General features: G+C 48.3%; 1 pseudogene; it reads right to left on the bottom strand.

The window, feature by feature from the left end:
- Positions 1-12,899: 12,899 nt before the first annotated feature.
- Positions 12,900-13,076, bottom strand: part of LOC132476897 (WAP four-disulfide core domain protein 2-like) — a 60,057-nt pseudogene continuing 59,880 nt past the window's right edge.

Consider the following 13,076-nt stretch of genomic DNA (forward strand, 5'->3'; position numbering starts at 1 on the left):
AAGCAAGTCATGTGGTCCCAGTTATTTAAATGCTACACACACACACCTATCTGAGATTAGCACAGATGATGCATCAAAAATTTTGAACATGATTTCCTAAGTGTAAAATCATGTTTATCATGGAGAAAAGGAGGAAAGGAAGTAGAAAGGAAAGAAGGAAAGTTTTGTAATGGGAGGTGATATGAGTCAGCTGCAGACATGCCCACTCTAAGGTGACCGTGATCAAGGGAACATTGAAGATCTGAGAAAGTCTCAGGAAAAACACAGTGTCTTTTACCATACAATAGGGCTTTGTTCACTTGGGATGTTGACCCATTCAAACTCCCTTCTCTCCATGGAAACCACTCTCTCTCTGAGTGTAAGGGCTATTCTGCTGTTTTGGCACCTAGCATCCATTTGTCCTTTTACTGATAATAGTAGCCTGATATTTGATTTGGGGGATGACTCTTTCTCCACCCAGAACAAGAGGGGTTGAGGGGCTCATCAATCAGAGTTCCTGACTTACTCCCAGACCAGGAATGGCCAATCAGATGCTCTCCTTGGAACTTTAATCTTGAGCAGTGAATGATGAAACCTGAAAATGCATGGAGCTCATTCAGAGGTGGCCTGAGAAGACCTTGGTTCTGCCTTGTTTACCATTCTTTCCAAGCTGGGTTCTTTTTAGCACTCCCTTCAGTTCCAAAAGATAAACTAAATCGGCGCTATTGGTTACAAGCAAAAGACTCCAACAGGATCTCACTTAACGGTACAAGCAGGAAGAGTGAAGGGATGCCCACTACATCCCCACACCATTCTAACCAATTCCTTCTCTGCTTCCAATAGCCAGACTCAGTTTCTGTTGCTCACAGCCAGGGAGATTTGATGCCTTTACCAGGGTCACCATCAAGTTCCTCATTTCCAAATCCAGTGACCTTTTCCCAGCCCTCAGCCTCCTCTAACTCACAGGTTGGGTCCTATGGCATAAATGCAAAGTCTTCACAGAAAAAAAATTTTCTATATCCTCTCAGTGCAAAAAACTATGAAAAGGAGAGCATCCATATGTGATGTAACTTGAGTCCCCTCTTGTGAATCTACAGAGTCTGTGATGGCATTGCTCTCAAACCTCTTTTAGAGGTCAGTCTTTAGATTTCTTTTTTTTTTGTGTGTGTGGCACACGGGCCTCTCACTGCTGTGGCCTGTCCCGTGGCGGAGCACAGGCTCCTAACGTGCAGGCCCAGCGGCCACGGCTCACGGGCCCAGCCGCTCTGCGGCACTCGGGATCTTCCTGGACCGGGGCACGAACCCATGTCCCCTGCATCGGCAGGCGGACCCTCAACCACTGTGCCACCAGGGAAGCCCTAGAGGTCAGTCTTTAAAGTCAGAGAGTCTTGAGTTCGAAACCCAACTCCTGCCATTATTGGTTATGTGACCTTTGAAAAGAAATTAATCCCAGCTCTATCATTTCCTAGCTCAGTGACATTGGCAAAGTTATTTTATCCTTCTAAGCTTTAGTTTCTTCATCAATAACATGAAATAATACTTCTACCCTCTCTGGTGGCGCAGTGGTTAAGAATCCGCCTGCCAATGCAGGGAACACGGGTTTGAGCCGTGGTACGGGAAGATCCCACATGCTGTGGAGCAACTAAGCCCTTTCGCCACAACTACTGAGCCTGCGGTCTAGAGCCTGCGAGCCACACTACTGAGCCCATGTGCCTGGAGCCTGTGCTCCGCAACAAGAGAAGCCACCGCATGAGAAGCCCACACACTGCAACGAAGAGTAGCCCCCACTGGCTGCAACTAGAGAAACCTGGCACGCAGCAATGAAGACCCAACGCAGCCATAAATAAAAATATAAATAAATAAAAAAAATTACTTCTACCCTCATAAAGTCCACATGGATTAGGAGACAATTTTTTTTTCAAAGCATCAAGACGGCACCAACTCGCGATCAACAGCTGTTTTCAAAATGCCCCGTAGATGCTCTGAGCTCTGTTTACCTGGCCCTGCTTCATCCCAGTGGCTCCAAGGATGTCATCTACCTTCACGCTCTGGCAGCTCAGGTTCTGGACCAAAGACACTTTGTGCCTGCCCTCCCAGCAGTTCAGGGTGCCTGAAAGTATTTTGTCTTTGCCTGGGAAAGTCAGGCATTATGGTTTCTCTGCCTGGTCTCCACAGGGAGAGAAACTGTAACAGACTCTCCCAGGTATCTACCCAACGGCCTTTCCTCTTTCTTCCTTCCTAAGAAAGAAAGCTCGATGTTGTGTGTGGCAACAAACTCTCTCCTAAAAAGAGCCATTAAATATATACCTGAGAAATCTGTCAGTATAAGGCTGTCTATGTGCTCTTAGGATGGAGATCAATAATAAATATTTAGCACTTTAAGAGTAAACAAAGAATCAAACATGAAATTCTAGGAAACTGACTCCAGTGAAATCTGATAATGAGTAAATAAAGAGCATATGCCAAAACACAGAGTTAAAAGAAACATATAATCCATGATGTGAAGTAGTTGAAAGAAAGAAATAAAAGAGAAATGAAGGAAAGAAAGAACCTCCCTTTCTCCCTTCAGCATCCCTTCCCAGGGTTTATCTAATCTCATCCTCCATATAGTCATGAGAGGTGGGCAGGGTAGATTTCATCATGCCCACTTTATAGAGGAGAAAACAGAGGCTGAATTGGCATCCTGAGTCCAGGGAGCACAACACAGGACAGGCAGGGGCAGAGTGCACACACAGCCAGTACTCCAAGAATTAATGTGGAATGCTTCACAAAATCATCTTAGATCGGAGCATCCTTGTAAACCCGATTTTTACAGTGGTTGTTATTCATCTGCATTATTACACAGTACCAGGCACCAGCCTCCCTTGTAAATGGACCCACCTCCAGGGTCGACCCACCTCCAGGGTCCCATGGGGAGGCAAGAGCAGAGCTGTATTCTTCCTATTATTGTTATTCTGCACACTCCCTGGTTACGTCATCCACTCCTCTTATACCATTTTCCATTAGGTGAATAATCTCAGATCTCCATCTCCGACTGACCTCCTCCATTCTTGGCATGTTACACATTCTCCGGTGGACAGTGAGTGGCCTTTTAAAAGTAAATCAGATCCCGATATTCCTCTGTTTCAAGTCCTCTAGAGGATTCCTCCCATCCCAACTCCCACCACCTCCACACTTAGCCAAGTCCCCTGCTAACTCTCCCATCACACCCCAGTGCTTTCTTCTCACTAAGGGACATTGCATTTCTCACTAATCACTTGTTAAGTATCTCACACGATTTCTAGTAAACTGAACTCGAGATTGTGTCTGTCCTGTGTATTATAGATGCTTCGTAGAGATTTTATATTAATTGTTTATATTAACTAAGGCACACATAGACACGGGGACACACACACTTATTTTTTATTTATTTATTGGTTACGCTGCAGCTTGCAGGAATCTTAGTTCCCTGACCAGGGATTGAACCCCCGCCCCCTGCATTGGGAGTGCAGAATCTTAACCACTGGACCGCCAGGGAATTCCCCACAGACGCACTTTTAAAAACCAAAACCTAGGAGTTCAATTTTGCCACATCACAGTAGAGGTGGTACGTGCAACTTCCACCGAAGGTCGCACTTCCTCATGCTGCCACCAGGGGGCAGGCAGTGCCTTCCTTAAAGAATTGTTCCTAATGTCTGAGGAGCAGGTTACTCGATCCCAAAGAGAATCAGCAGAAGCCCCCGCTTCCGGCCTACAGTTTTGAGAGACCAGAGGGTCAAATAAAGGGCGTGGGGTGGGCAAGGGACTGGACCTAGCTGGGATCTACCTCTGCAGCAAGAGGGCTTTAGGTTACCTTGGAAGAAGAAAGGGACCTTTTTAGGAAGCCGACTGTGATACTCCTTGGTCACTGAGGAACTTCCTGAGGGGGGTTTATGAAAGGTGACACTACAAACACAATGCTATATACTCCTTGCTTTAATGCAGTGGACGGCACTTTTAAAAAGCAGTCAGAAGGCAAGGAAACTAAAATCCTACGTGCTATTAGGCAAGTGCTTTGGTCTGTGGTGTGTTCAAAGCACTTCAGCACCATAATCAATGTAGTCCTCACAAAGCAACAAACTGTGAATTTCTTAAGGGAGAAGAATTTTCTTTATTTTGCAAAGAAAGAACCTTTGGCTCAGAGAGATGAAGGGACTTTCCCAAGATCACACAGCATCATCCAGAGCTGCTGAAGCCAATGTCTTCTAATTAGTACCAAGTTCTTTCCCATTAAACTGTTATAAATTAATAATTATTAATAATAATTAAATAACTTATCATTAATAGTATTACTATTACTGTTTTCAGAACTGTCATTCATTGAGGGGTTACTTTGCCAGGCACTTGTGCAAAGCATTTTACGAATATCATATCCTTTTATTTATTTTCATTTATTTATTTATTTAAAAATTTTATTTATTTTTTGGCTGCACTGCGCGGCTTGCGGGATCTTAGTTCCCCAACCAGGGATCGAACCTGTGCTCCCTGCAGTGGAAGCATGGAGTCCTAACCACTGGGCCGCCAGGGAAGTCCTTCATATCCTTTTAGTTCTCACCATAATGCTATGAGGTTGATAAAGAAAGAGAAAGCAACCTCTGGCTTCCAGGAGCTCACCTGGCACCACAGTTGGTCTTATGTTCCCTTGCTGAACATAAATATTTCGCAAAACATTAACAGCAGACAAAGTCATTCTGTGTCCATGATGGATTAAGACAAAAAGTGGACACCCTGTAATCATGCTTGAACACAGACAAAATGAGCTATATTATACAGGCCACCAAAATGACCAAGCATCCCCCTATCCTGCCTAATATGAATGACTGCTGCTTCTTTACCAAACCTAGCTCTAACCTTTATCTAGTTGTCCCTTCTTACAGTTAAGATAGTCATAGAACTTCCCCCCTTCCTGACAGCATCCAGCCAGAGCAAAGCCAGCTTGCTGAAACCCTCCCTAAAATCACCTAACACAAGCCCACATCCTGTAAGTCCTTTCTAACATTCTCTTAATGAGACACCATGTGGTTCCCAAGGGTGACTGTTGTTTCTTGCTGTAGTGAGTAATAAGCCCAACTCATCCAACTAGGAACAAGAGTGTTTCTAGTGCTCTGTGGCTGTAAACATTGACAGGTACAAGCATTATCCTTATTTTAGAATGAAAGAAAGTAAAACTCAGCGACATTGAGAAATTTGCCCAAGAGGACGAGGTAGTGAGTAACAGAACGAGCACCACCTATGTCCTCATTTATTTAACTGCTATGATTTTTGAGGTCCCTATTCCTTAATTTCCTTGTATGTAATAAGACAGACTCTGTTCTCCAAAGGTGCCCCATTCCACATCTTCCCAGAGGCAGGACCATGAAACACTGTCCAAGTGGCTCTACTTGGGAGAGCTGGCACCTCCCTTTGAGGACTCACTAGATTCTGAACAAGTCATTTATCACAGTGCCTTGCAGCTGGGAAGGTCTAATATGAAATTGAAATACGGTGCATCCTGGGAAATACCTACATTAGTCTTGGACCCCTGCCCACCCTCTACATCCTGCCCTGCCTTTCAGCCATCCTCTTTTGCTTGTTCATATTTCCACATATCCAGTTGCCACAGCTCTTGCCCAACTGGGGGAGGGAAGTTGGGAAGGTGACTTGGGTGCTCTGACCCTACGGACCACCCTCCTATTCTTACACCAACGTCTCTCCTTCATCCCAGTGAGTGAGCACCTCATGAAGGTAGCTACCATCCTATTAGCCTCTGTATAAATTGTAGGGAGTGAAAAAGATGGATTCCCTCAAATTGAGTCCTGAGAATCTGAAAGCTTGTGGAGGGGACTTAACAAAATTTTGCACAAGGAATTGAAAGACACTTTGTGTACAGGGGTTACTTTTTGATTGCCATCTCCCAAAGTCTGTATGCTCTCTTAGGACAAAGACAGTAGAACTGGTCAGAAGGTTTCTTGGGAGCAGACTGAGCACCAATGTGGAAAGCCAGGGCCTAGGGGCCTTTCCATGTAACTCTTATGGTTAAATGGGAAGAGTGTACTATTGATGAATTCTGTGAGCTGGCACCTGATGCCCAAGAGAAAATGAGGTTCCCATGGCGGGGTGTATAAAAACTGAGGCTGGGTGACAACTGTCTTCTATGAAATGTTAGCACTTATTCAGTAGCCTTCTCCAATGTATTTTCCAACACAAAATTTCTCCTCTGTCCAAACATCCACTCACCTATGTCACTCAGGTCTGATGGGTCTGTTCCTGAGAGATGATAAATGTGACTACCTCACTCCCCTCAGGAGCTGAGATTAGCAGAAGAAAGCAGGAATCTCAAGCTTTGGGGCCAGGGCTCCCATGTAAATAAGCTGATTCCCCCTACCCTGCCAGGTAACTCCTCTCCCCTACTCTGTACAGAGAGGACTCCCAGGTCCATCTGTGTTCAGGGTTGGGTGGACTTTGAGGAACAAGTTGGGGTCTCCTCATGATGCTCAAAGGCTACTTGGAAATTGATACAGACTCCGACCTGGGACATGGATGGAAGTAGAATCTTTGTTCTCATCTCCACCTCTTTGTCTGGCCTCAAAGCTCATTTCACCCTCACTGTACCTGGTAGGATCCAACTCACCCTTCCAAACTCAGCTCAGATATCGCCTCTTCAGGGAAGCTGGCCTTAACCTCTTCAGGTGACAGCCAGGGCCTCCACCTTGGTTCCCACAGTAGCCCCAGGAAACTAATCCTCTAGCTAAGTGACATCTCCGTGCTCCCATTTCCTCCCTCCCAGGATTCTTAGGATGATTAAATGAAATCATGCAGGCAAAATGCGACCACAGAGCCTGGCCCATGGCCAGAGCTTACTAAAGGGTAGTTGCCCTACTTTAACTGAAGTAAGAAGCCCCCCTCCACACGTGACCTCAGGGAAGGAGGTTCCTCAGAAAAGTGGACAACTGAGTCTCATGCTCCTTCCTTCCTCCTTCAGAGAGCCCAGGAGAGCAACCTGCACCCAAATTTGACCTGGTCCAAGACGTAAAGAACGTTTTCATGTTGAGGTGTCTCTCACCCGGGTTTTCGTGTAGCTTGGGGTGGCCATTCAGAGGTAGATGGTGCTGTAATGGGTTTGCTTCCTATACCTGGCAGGGCCCAGTCTGAGGACAGGAAAAGCGGAGGTGCCCGCTGCTCTGCAGAATAGTGAGAAGGACCACCATGTCCATGGACCCTAGTGGTGAAGGTTCTTAGGGTCAAACCACAGAATCCAGTTAGTGTAACTGGAATATGAATTTATTGAAATATAAGCCAGACTATTTGAAGCCACAGACAGGAAATTTGCAACATCAGGGAATTCCGTGGCCATCTAGTGGTTAGGACTCCACGCTTTCACTGCCGAGGGCCCTGGTTCAATCCCTGGTCAGGGAACTAAGATCCAACAAGCCTCACAGCATGGCTTAAAAAAAAAAATTGAGGGAATTGGATGCCAGAAATTCCACCTAGGGTACCCATAAGGAAAGCAGTGATGGTCGGGTGGGGGATGAAGGTGAGGATGCAGTGAGGATGAGGGTTACGACAAGAATCCTGGCTTCAAACTGTAGGTTCTATAGTTACTCAGGTTGTGAGGAATGTGCTCCTAAATTCATTCCTTCCTTCCTCAAGTAATTATGGACGGTCTCCTTTGTGACAGGAACTGTGCTAAATGCTAGGGATAAAGGGAAGACTTGTTCTCCTGGTGCTTAGAGCTGACTGGATGAGACTGAACTAAAGCAAGTAGACCCATGTTGGGAAGGAGAGAGCCAGGGTTCTGCTGAGGAGGGTGGGGATGAGACGGACTCAGAGGAGATCACACTGTTTCAGAAGCAGCCACAGCCCAGCCCTGTGTGCGTCCTCCTTGGACTTCAGAATTTCAGGGGAGCACAGTTCATATGTTCTCTGCAAAAAGAAGGAGTTTGCTGATTGACATCATTGAAGTCCAAGGCCTGAACACTGTATGTCCTGACAGGTCCTACCTGGACCATCCCAGAAATGAGCAACCACAATCCTCCCAGGGCCAGGATGATTAACAAGAAGGAAGTGAGTTTTCCAAGCCTAGGTGGGGAGCTCAGGAGCTCTGCAGACCTACTCTGTAGGGTGGCTGACTCAGTGTTCCTATCTGAAAAAGGGGAGCATGTGAGGAAGCTCAGATTCTCATGACAGGGCTTCTAGGCATGACCTTCTGCCAAGCTGGCCCATGGAGGATGTGCTCAGTGTGTGGTTTCACAGGACACTGCAGTCACTTCTCCTGGGAGGCAGCGAGGAGGAAAGACACAGTGGCATGAGGTGTGTGGCCCCCTGAGCTCCACCTCTTCCCTCAGCCCTTCCCCTCCTGCCCTGTCCTGCCCGCTGTGTTACCAGAGAAGGGGATAATAGCAACGTGCAGTCCTCCTCCTTCTCGAAGTTGTTCTTCTTCCATTTGTAGCCACCAAATATAAAGGGCTCGCAGAGCTGAGAACAGGCACTGAAGAACTACCTAATTATCATGGCCCTGCAGGGACCCCGGTAGGGAGGCTCCAGGCAGAAGTCAGGTCGCAGGGCTTCAGGGATGGAGGGGCTCTGGGTCAGCTGTGAGGCTGGTCATCACAGCTCAGTCTACAAGGTCAACAACTGAACCCACCAGTTTGTTTGCAATAGAGAATGGTGGGGTGTCGGGGTGTGAAATGTGAATATTCGGGGGGGACAGGGCATGGATTTTGAGTCAATCACCATGGCTAATGATTTGATATTCATGATTGGAAGATGAAGCAGCCAGAAAAACCTTTATGCTTCTTTATTCTCCAGTCTGTGGCTTGTTTTTTCATCTTCTTTAACAGTATCTTTAAAAAAAAATTATTGAAGTAGAGTTGATTTACAATGTTGTATTGATTTCTTCTGGACAGCAAAGTGACTCAGTTATACATACATACTCTTTTTCTTATTCTTTTCCATTATGTTTTGTCAAAACCTCTACGGAGCAAGTCATTCATGTTATTCAAAAGAACTGACATAGACCCAGGGAACAACAAACAGAGGTTCAACAGCAGTCCATCATGGCTCACCTGCACCCCTGCAGCAGCCTGCTCATGGGCCTCTGTCTCTGCCCTTGGCCCCCTAGAGGCCACTCTCTTCACTGCAGCCGCAGGGACCCTGTTACAACTTTTGAGTCCTATCCCATTGCTCCCATGACCAAGCCCTCAGTGACTCTCCAGCTCTCCGAGTCAAGTACTGATTCTTATAAAGTCCTACAAGACTCCTCACGACCTGCCCCATGGCCACTCTGGCCTCATCTCCTTCCTCTCCCCTCCCCTTCACCCACTCAGCTCCAGCCACCCTGGTCCTGGCTGCTGCTCAAACACACCAGGAACATTTTTTGTTTTGCAGGCTCTTCTCAACGCCTACTTATCACAGAGGGTTTCGCTGACCAGTTTACAGAAGGAGCACAGCCTCCTTTATTCCCATCACTCCCCTTCTTCACAACACTTGTCATGACCTATACCATGGCGTAGTATTTACCCCTTTAGCTATTTTCTGTTTCCCTCCTAGAAAGCAAGTTATTTTGCTCTATTTTGTCTACAGCTATTTTCCCACACCAAGAACAATGTTTTGTAGGGTCTTGAGAAATATTTGTCAAGGGATTGAATGTCTCATTTCATGCTCATGGGAATTGCACAGTCATTGGATAGAGTGGGTATTATAAAATTTCTGTTAGTGAAATGCCTTTTAATGATGGGGAACATCTACATAATTATCAATCTAGCTCTAGATTTTATATCTTGGTAGGATCATAAAATAATAGTTAAACAGGAGGACAAGAGAAAGGACCTTGAGTTTTTACTAATGTTGTACCAGCCTGGGAAAAAAACCCCAGCCTTGGCCCCATGTTCTGTGAGCAACTCACAGAAGTGTTGTGTTTCTCACCCTCCCTGCAGTTGCCTTGGGCAGAGCAGAAGCTCAACTCAGTGGTCCCATGTCCTTCTGATTAATTTGGGGGGGGGGCCTTACCGTGCAGCTTGTGGGATCGTAGTTCCCTGACCAGGGATCAAACCCATGCCCCCTACAGAGGAAGTGCAGATTCTTAACCATTGGACAGCCAGGAAAGTCCCTCTGATTAATTTTTATAATAGAGAAATCATCATTATTTGACACCTAAATATTTTTTCTTGTCCAAAGGAAGTAGGTAGACATATTTTTTCAGATTAAGACGTCTTGGTGGAAAATGGACATCATTGTCTCAGAAATGTGTTTAAACTCTTTATATCTGGGATTGGTAATCCTTACAGAGAACCAGTCAGTGTAACATGGTCCCCCTGGTCAGGTGGAGAAACTGCAGATGACTTGCCCCAGGTCACACAGCATGTGTGTGCTAGGGTCAGGACCACCATGTCGCAATGAGGTGATAAAGCAGGGGTCCCCAACCCCTGGGATGCGGACTGGTACCGGTTCTTGGCCTGTTAGGAAATGGGCCACACAGCAGGGGGTGAGCAGAGGGCGAGCGAGGGAAGCTTCATCTGCTGCCCCCCATCGCCCCCCATCGCCCCCCATCGACCCCCGTCGCCCCCATCGCCCCCCATCGCCCCCCATCGGCCCCCATCGCCCCCCATCGCCCCGCATCGACCCCCGTCGCCCCCATCGCCCCCCATCGCCCCCCATCGCCCCCCATCGGCCCCCATCGCCCCCCATCGCTCCCCATCGCCCCCCATCGCCCCCTATCGCCCCCCATCGGCCCCCCATCGGCCCCCCATCGGCCCCCATCGCCCCCCATAGGCCCCCATCGCTCCCCATCGCTCCCCATTGCCCCCCATTGCCCCCATCGCCCCCCATTGCCCCCATCGCCCCTATTGCCCCCATCGCCCCCCATCACCCCCCATCGCTCCCCATCGCTCCCCATCATTCCCCATGGCTCGCAGTGCGTCTCAACCATCCCCCAGCCCCCTCCTTCCATGGAAAAATTGTCTTCCACAAAACCGCTCCCTGGTGTCAAAAAGGTTAGAGACCGCTGTGATAAAGTACCCGATTGTGCCAAAGTCCTTAACATGCAGATAACTGGTAAGAGTTTCTGGATGCAGTGTCACACGTTCATTACTCCCCTGTCCCCATGACTCACCACAGCCACCAAATCACAGGGAAGAGTGGGTGTGGGTTTTTTCTATGAACGAAGTAAGTCCAGTCTTCACCAACACCAGCCAATTCTCCAAACCACTCAAGCATCCCACAAGTTAATTCACTTCTGGCACTAAGGTCCCACTATTTGAGGACACAGTCTCCCAAGAATACCCCACTTATAACATCAACCCCAGGGTCACCCATACGTGTGACCAACTGGCTGTAAATTCAGAGGTTCCATGACCCCACCTACCATATTCAGTAACCATTAGAACAACTCACAGAACTCAGGAAAGCCCTTTACTTACTGTCCCCAGTTACTGTAAAGGATAAAGCTCAGGGACAGCTCTATGGAGGAGATGCGTAGGGCAAAGGGGTAGTTGGGGGTGCTGAGCCTCCATGCCCTCTCAGAACACCCCCCTCACAATCCCTTGATGTGTTCACCTCCCCTGAAGCCCTCTGAACCCAATGTTTATGGGTTTTAATTGAGGGTTGTGGTAGGCAATTTGATTGAATTGTTGGCCGTGGGTGACTGAACCCTACCTCAGTACACTCTCCTCTCCCCAGAGGGGCTGCGGGTTGAAGGTTCTAACCCTCTAATCACCAGGTGGGATCTTCCGGAGTCCAGTCCCATCCAGAAGCTATCTAGGGTCCCATCCCTGACTCATCTCATGACCTTCGAAGTAAGTAAATTCCAAGAGTTTCAGGAGGCCTGGGCCATGAACTAGGACAAAGATCAAATGTGAATCTTTTCTTTACATTAAAGTGAGGTTCAGGGACAGGCAGTGACCAGGAACAGAGGGTCTCGGAGGTGGGGTCCCTGGTCTGGTACAGTTCAGTGGGTTCCTTTTATTAAAAGCTGAAACAGGGCTTCCCTGGTGGCGCAGTGGTTGAGAGTCCGCCTGCCGATGCAGGGGACACGGGTTCATGCCCCGATCCCGGAAGATCCCACATGCCACGGAGCGGCTGGGCCCGCGAGCCATGGCCGCGGAGCCTGTGTGTCCGGAGCCTGTGCTCCGCAACGGGAGAGGCCACAGCAGTGAGAGGCCCGCGTACAGCAAAAAAAAAAAAAAAGCTGAAACATAATGATTCCTTTTGAGAGTCATGAAATGTCCCTGGAGTTCCAACTGCCCAGCTTCTCAGGAGAAATCCAGAGAGGCTGTCAGCACCCACCCCACCCCTGCTCCCCAGCCCCTTCCATGGACTCCCCTCATCCCTCCAACCCCTCAGCCTGTAGAGGAGAGGTGAGCAAGGACTTACCCTGGACCTGGTTGCTGGTTTCACTCCCTGGGGTGCCGGCCAACAGGGTGCCCAGGAGGACGAGAAGGGCTGCAGAGAGGCAGAGAGCCGGCTCATGTTCGTGGCCTTGCAGGAGGGCTTCTGAGGAACGCTGGGGGCTGACGGAGCTTTTCACACCCCAGCTGAGGGGTGGGACAGGGGATAAGGAGGGGAGTGAGGAAGGGGAGGATCTGGGGTCAGTGCTGTTCATGCGCATCTCCCCACATAACCAGGCTTCCTGCCTCTGCCTGCTGGGGCCAAATGCCCAGTAACAGCTCTTCTCAAACTTGACTCTGCCTGTGGGTCTTGTGGAAACACAGACTGTGGTTCCACAGGTGGACTATTTGTCTGATTTTTTCCTCATGGAGTGTCCCATCACCTAGAGCAGTGCATGGCATGTGATGGCCGGTCAGTGGGTGGATGAGAGCAAATCAAAGGACAGATAAGTGAATAGCAGTGTGTTAGCTCAGGTCCTCATTTTCAACCTCCTGCAGGTGTCATCACATCTGGGCACCAATGCCCCATCCCCACCTAACTCAGAAGACAATTGTGATACAGGACACCTTCCTGCAACCATTGTGGCAGCATCTCAACTGCCTGGAGGCATGCTGTTTACCTGGCACTGGTCCAGGCAGAGGCTGAGCTGGAGGACGGCCTTCTGTATCTGGGGCAGAGATCCTGCTTTTCTGGGTAGAAAAAGGAGTAGGGGGCGT

Source organism: Mesoplodon densirostris, chromosome 16 (genome assembly GCF_025265405.1).
Source record: "Mesoplodon densirostris isolate mMesDen1 chromosome 16, mMesDen1 primary haplotype, whole genome shotgun sequence".
Classification (NCBI taxonomy): Eukaryota; Metazoa; Chordata; class Mammalia; order Artiodactyla; family Ziphiidae; genus Mesoplodon; species Mesoplodon densirostris.